This window comes from Ahaetulla prasina, chromosome 3, assembly GCF_028640845.1.
Source record: "Ahaetulla prasina isolate Xishuangbanna chromosome 3, ASM2864084v1, whole genome shotgun sequence".
Classification (NCBI taxonomy): domain Eukaryota; kingdom Metazoa; phylum Chordata; class Lepidosauria; order Squamata; family Colubridae; genus Ahaetulla; species Ahaetulla prasina.
Window position 1 is genome coordinate 140,794,832 of NC_080541.1, and position 6,545 is coordinate 140,801,376.

Sequence of the window (6,545 nt, forward strand, 5' to 3'; positions counted from 1 at the left end):
ACAAAAGGCTCTGTACAACGTATTCTTCAACTGTTGCCATCTAGGAAGTCTTCCGAATCTTATAGTAAGTTCTGCAATCTGGTAACACACCTGAAACACAGAGAATAGAATAGAATAGAATAGAATTTTTATTGGCCAAGTGTGATTGGACACACAAGGAATTTGTCTTGGTGCATATGCTCTCAGTGTACATAAAAGAAAAGATACGTTCATCAAGGTACAAGGTTCATCAAGAGTACCTCTACAGAGGGATTCTGTGGCATCCATATGAAATTGGCACCACTTCTAAAGAGAATCATCTCCATTTTAACAGAGGTGCAATAATTTCCTAAGGGAATCAGTTGCAAAATAGCACTCTTATGAGTTTAAAAATAGGTAATCTCATGTAGAATGCTTATGCTGATTTACATCATAACCTCACTCAGATATCACCCTTAGAAAAAGCAACAGTATGGCATAATATACAAACAGCTAAAAACCCAGCATTTCCCCAGCTCACCATTAGAAAATGAAATTCGGAGGTGAGAAGAACCAATCAAACTCATCTGGGCTGGGAAATGAAGCAGAATGAAGCCTAGCTTGTACAGTCCTCCAGGAATAGCAGAGTTGTAGACTGGGAATACATATATACATACTACAGGGTTAGAATAAAGCAGTGCTGAATAGCTTCTCTTTTTGCCATCCTTTTTTTGATATCACTGGGATTTGTTCCCACAGGAATTTGCTTTGAAAGCCTATCTTGTATATATCAAGTTCAGGAAATCAGTAGTCCAGGCAATTCAAATGCATATATTGGTTCATTGCACCCTAAAGCTCTCTACAAGAATCTGAACTACTAATGGTCAAAGCAAATTGGCAGTAGATAAGAATCAATGGAATTCAAGGTGGGCCTGGACTTAGATATCTTGTGGGTGCAAAAGGACTGAAGACTGATGATGCGTTTGACCCCTTCCTCGAACTGTGCCTGGTCATCTCTACAGTATATCTCCCAAGAGTGAAAAGAAGGTAACCTCCCATTGTCCCCAGTCCCACTACAATCTAGTTGACCCTCAGCCACCTGAACTTTAACCAGCCACTTTGTTATTTGTTCTAGTAACTGTTCTAGCAACTTGCTTCCAAAGTAGGCTGCAGTCAAAGCTAACCATAGATGGACGAGGATCTGACTTTTATGTAGCTGTCCTTGTTTTTCGTTCCTGAAATTATAAAAAGATGGGAGAGGAATCCTAAACACAGGTAGATAGAAGTCTTAATGCTTTAAAAGGAATGTATAGGATCAGACTGGTAGCTCCTACAGCGGAATCACCTTTATCAGCTACAATGTCTATTTAATGCATTTTAATAATAATAATAATAATAATAATAATAATAATAATAATAATAATAATAATAATAATAATAATAATAATAATAATAATAATAATAATAATAATAATAATAATAATTGTTATGTCCTGCACCGGCAGTGGCGGCCCCTAGTGGTGGAGATGGTTTCTTGTTCTGTTCTGATTGGCTCCCGCTTTTGGAGCTGAATAGAAAGAGGGCTGTCAAAGCAGGCCTGGTCTGCTGGTTGTTGCTGGTCTCTGTGAGTTAAAATAAACGTTATGTGTGAACATCTGTGGAGCCTCAATTATTACGGAACCCACAGAATATAATACTGGCGACGAGGACTGAGGAAAGTACGTGAGTTGCTGAGCTGCTGAGCGAGCCAAAGTGTGAATTTCTCCTCAGAGCTATTCAGATCCCTGGCCTACAGAGCAAACCATGGCATCGCCTCAGAACTTTGTGCCTTTTAACCCAGTGACCGAATCGTGGGAGGCATTTGTAGCCCGTTTTGAATGCTTTCTTATTGCCAATGAATATACAAACCTATCTAGTGAAAGGAAGCGTGCTTATTTCCTGGGTTTCTGTGGGGCAGAAATGTTCGAGACAGCCATGACATTGATGGCCCCCCAGTCAATTCATGCAGGGACTTGGGATGACTTCATGGCTAAATTAAAAAGACATTACGCCCCGACACCCTCCAGAATCGCCCGGCGGCAGTTGTTTTACCATAGGGATCAGGCTGAGGGGGAATCGATAAACCAGTATGTAGCCGCTTTACGTAAAGTTTACGTAAATTGCGAATTTGTTGATCTGGATGATTACCTTTTGGACCGGCTCGTCAGCGGTGTCCGGGATGAACGCCTCAAGCGGCGTCTCATCGCTAAGCAGGACCTCACATTTCAGATGGCATTAGATGAGGCATGTGCCTCAGAGCTGGCCACCCTCTCATTAGCTGATATGCCTCGAGGGCAGAGCCCACAGATAGCAAAAGGAGCAACAATTCATTTCAACAAAGCTGATCCACTATATGAGGAGGAGGAGGAGGAAGACGCTGTCCATCGCCTTAAAGAGGTTAAGAAACCAAATACTCATGCGGGAGATAGCCTCCCTCTGACTGGCTGTTTTGGGTGTGGGGGAAATCATATGCGAGCCGCCTGTAATTTCAAAGATGCAATTTGCCGCCGTTGCGGCCGACGGGGCCATATTGCCCGGGTTTGCCGATCGGTCCAGCCTGAGAGGGTTCCACAAAAGGGTCCGTCAGCCGGCCTTTCTCTTGGAAGATGACCTCACCTGAGATCCAGGAGGCCGCAGGATGACTGCTATGCCATTTTCCGTGATGAGATGCGAGGAACAAGGATCAGGTGGCGATCTGAGGAACCGATCCAGCAGAAAATCCGAATTTCCGTCCTGATCGAAGGGCGGCCATGCTTGATGGAAGTTGATACCGGATCTGCAACTTCCATAGTCTCCTGGAGCACGATAAAGCGTCTGGTGCCTACTATTGCTAAGAAGCGTCTGAAGCCTTGTGCGCTGTTATTAAAAGACTATCAGGGACGGCCAATTCCCATTGTGGGTAGTGGGAAATTCAGGGTACAATTCAAGAAATTTGTAGGCCGCCTATCACTGGTAGTTGTAGATGGCTCATTGCCTAGTCTTCTGGGGCTTAATTGGTTCGAAGCCCTGGGTTTGACTATTCAGGGTGTTAACTCGATTGGAGCTAGTCAGCTGGATACACTGGTCAGGGAATTTCCCACTGTGTTCGATGGCCAGTTGGGAAAATATACCGGAATGCCTGTTTCATTTAACTTAGACCCTAGGGTGGTGCCGCGCAGATTAAAACCGCGCCAGGTGCCATTTGCCCTGAAGCCTAGGGTGGATGCAGAATTGGACAAACTCATTGCCCAGGGCGTTTTAGAACCAGTAGATTATGCCCAATGGGAGACCCCCATTGTGACTCCCATTAAGGCGGATGGTTCAATCCGCATCTGCGCGGACTATAGGGCAACCATTAATCGAGCATTACAAGCCCATGCATATCCAGTGCCAGTGGTGCAGCATCTGCTGCACTCCTTGGGGCAAGGATCCATCTTCGCGAGGCTTGACTTAGCACAGGCATACCAACAATTGCCTGTGGATGAGTCCACAGCAGCAGCACAGACGATTGTCACTCACCGAGGGGCGTTCAAGTGTCGCCGCCTCCAATTTGGCGTCAGTGTGGCCCCAGGGTTGTTCCAATGCCTCATGGAACGCCTACTCCACGGAATACCCGGGGTGATGCCGTATTTCGATGACATGTTGGTTTCGGCAGCAAGCACTCCGGAACTGATGTCCAGACTACGCCAGGTGCTAGTTAAGTTCAGGGATGTGGGGCTCAAAGTTAAGAAAAGCAAGTGTGTAGTTGCTGTGCCCCAGGTAGAATTCCTAGGGTTCCTAGTGGATAGGTCGGGTTTACACCCCACTACGGCCAAGACCAAGGCAATCCTTGATGCGCCGACACCCCGCAACAAGTCAGTGTTACAGGCATTCCTGGGGCTCTTAAACTTTTACGCAATCTTTCTGCCACACAAGGCTTCGGTTGCAGAGCCTCTCCACCGCCTGTTGGATAGCAGGTCCCCGTGGGTTTGGAATGCGAATGCTGCTGCTGCTTTCCAGGCTGTCAAGCAACTCTTGGTGTCTAACGCAGTTCTTACACAGTTCAACGAAAACCTGCCGCTTGTCCTCTCCTGCGATGCGTCTCAGTATGGGGTTGGCGCTGTGTTGAGTCATCGGCTGCCCAACGGGTCGGAAGCCCGATTGCATTCTTTTCTCGAACCTTGGCTGCCGCGGAACGCAACTACTCACAGTTGGATAAAGAAGCATTGGCGTTGGTTGCGGGGGTCAAGCGGTTCCATGAGTATCTCTACGGTCGCCCGTTTGAACTTGTTACAGATCACAAGCCGCTGTTGGGGATTTTGGCTGGGGATAGACAGACTCCGCAAGTACTATCACCAAGAATGACCAGATGGTCGGTGTTCCTGGCAGCTTATTCCTATTCCCTGGTCTATAGGCCTGGGAAACATTTGGGCCATGCTGACGCGCTGAGCCGTTGCCCATTGATGACCAAGGTGGAAGACCCGGCTCCAGCGTCCCATGTTTTTCTGATTGATGGTTCCGCCTTTCCCGTTACTGCTTGTGACATTGCTAGAATGTCTGGCTTGGACAGAGTCATCTCAAAAGTTCTTGATTGGGTTCTCCGTGGATGGCCCCAGGGTCCTGTCAGCCCTGAATTGCAGCCTTATAAGCGAAGGCAGCACGAGCTCTCTACCCAACAGGGTTGCCTCCTCTGGGGGCATAGGGTTGTAGTTCCGCCCCCCCTCCGACAGTCCATTCTAGGGACACTTCACCGGGGTCACCCGGGCATTGTTAGGATGAAGGCCCTGGGTAGGAGCTACCTGTGGTGGCCAGGACTAGATAAAGACATAGAGGCCTGTGTGTCGGCCTGTCACCGGTGTCAGGAGACAAGACCGCTGCCGCCTAAGTCTCCCCCTAGAGAGTGGGAGGAGCCTAGGGGTCCTTGGTCCCGCATCCATATAGATTTTGCGGGGCCGTACCAGGGGCAAGTATTCTTAGTGGTCGTCGATGCTTTTTCGAAGTGGGTGGAAATCACACTAATGCATTCCACCACTTCAGAAGCCGTCATTAGAACTTTGCGACGGTTGTTTGTAACCCATGGGTTACCCGACCTTGTGGTCTCGGACAACGGGCCACAGCTAACGTCCGCCCAGTTTGAGTCATTCTTAGCGGGCCTAGGAATACGCCATGCTCTCATTTCCCCGTTTCATCCGGCCAGAAATGGCGGGCAGAACAACAGTCCGGTCAGTGAAAGAGGCATTGGCCAGGTCGGGCCCAGGGGGCTGGCAGGAGAGGTTGGATGAGTACCTCCTGGGGCAGCATTCCACACCGTGCCCACTTACGAATAAGAGCCCAGCAGAGTTACTCATGGGCAGGCGTTTGAGGACCACACTTGATAGATTGCACCCCCAATACTCACCTAGTCAGCCATTGGACTCCATGGGGGCAAACAGGAGATTTGATTTGGGGAGGCGGTGTATGCCCGGAATTACAGCGGCCACCCCCTATGGTTCCCAGGAAAGATCGTGGGAATCACCGGCCCGTGCTCATACAGGGTCGAGTTAGATGAGGGTAGAGTGTGGCGCAGACATTGTGACCAGCTCAGGGCCCGGCATCAGGTTGGGGATGGGCAGCTGCCAGAGTGGGGCACTCAGGAAGAGCCAGGAGGTAGCCCAACCCAATCATCCCGGGCAGAGGAGCTAAGCTACAAGGGAATAAGACGCCCAGCCCCTGTACCTGATAACCGAGAGGAAGCCTTGTCTGCTCTGCCGGTGGAGGGGCTAGGGGTCCCTGGGCCGGAGACGTCCCCCACAGAAGAGGCTGAGGAGTTGGGTCAGCCAGTGACCATGGCTACAACGGAGCCACGAAGGTCCAGCCGAATCAAGCGGCGCCCAGCGTATCTCCAGGATTACGATTGTGCAAGCTAGGGGGAAAGAAGTGTTATGTCCTGCACCGGCAGTGGCGGCCCCTAGTGGTGGAGATGGTTTCTTGTTCTGTTCTGATTGGCTCCCGCTTTTGGAGCTGAATAGAAAGAGGGCTGTCAAAGCAGGCCTGGTCTGCTGGTTGTTGCTGGTCTCTGTGAGTTAAAATAAACGTTATGTGTGAACATCTGTGGAGCCTCAATTATTATGGAACCCACAGAATATAATAATAATAATAATAATAATAATAATAATAATAATAATAATAATAATAATAATAATAATAATAATAATAATAATAATAATATTTTCACTTCAAGAGTGTTTGAAGTGATGTGCAGTTAAGCCATTAAGAGAATAAAATGCTTTTTCAGAAGAATGGAAAACAAAATAGATAATATAAATAGATAAACATAAACTCAAGGAGCATCCTTAAGCATGGATATTTGGTAGAACAGAATTTTTTAAAAAATTAACTCCCCCCCCAAAAAAAAGGAATTTAGTTTATTTACTAAGCTTTTGGCTGCTTCTATACCTGAATTTTGAAGCACCTCTTACTTGAGAGCAAAAAGACAATTGTGTATTTTCCCTTTTTCTGGTGATATGACCTGTCAGAAGGAAGGTAGAACATCACACTGGATCTTCATTCATGGTAAAAATAAACTTTTCTTTTATATATAATGTATACAT

At 47.5% G+C, this 6,545-nt stretch overlaps 1 pseudogene; it reads left to right on the forward strand.

Moving 5' to 3' along the window:
• Positions 1-2,639: 2,639 nt before the first annotated feature.
• On the forward strand, positions 2,640-4,919 carry LOC131195420 (uncharacterized protein K02A2.6-like; annotated as a pseudogene).
• Positions 4,920-6,545: the final 1,626 nt, after the last annotated feature.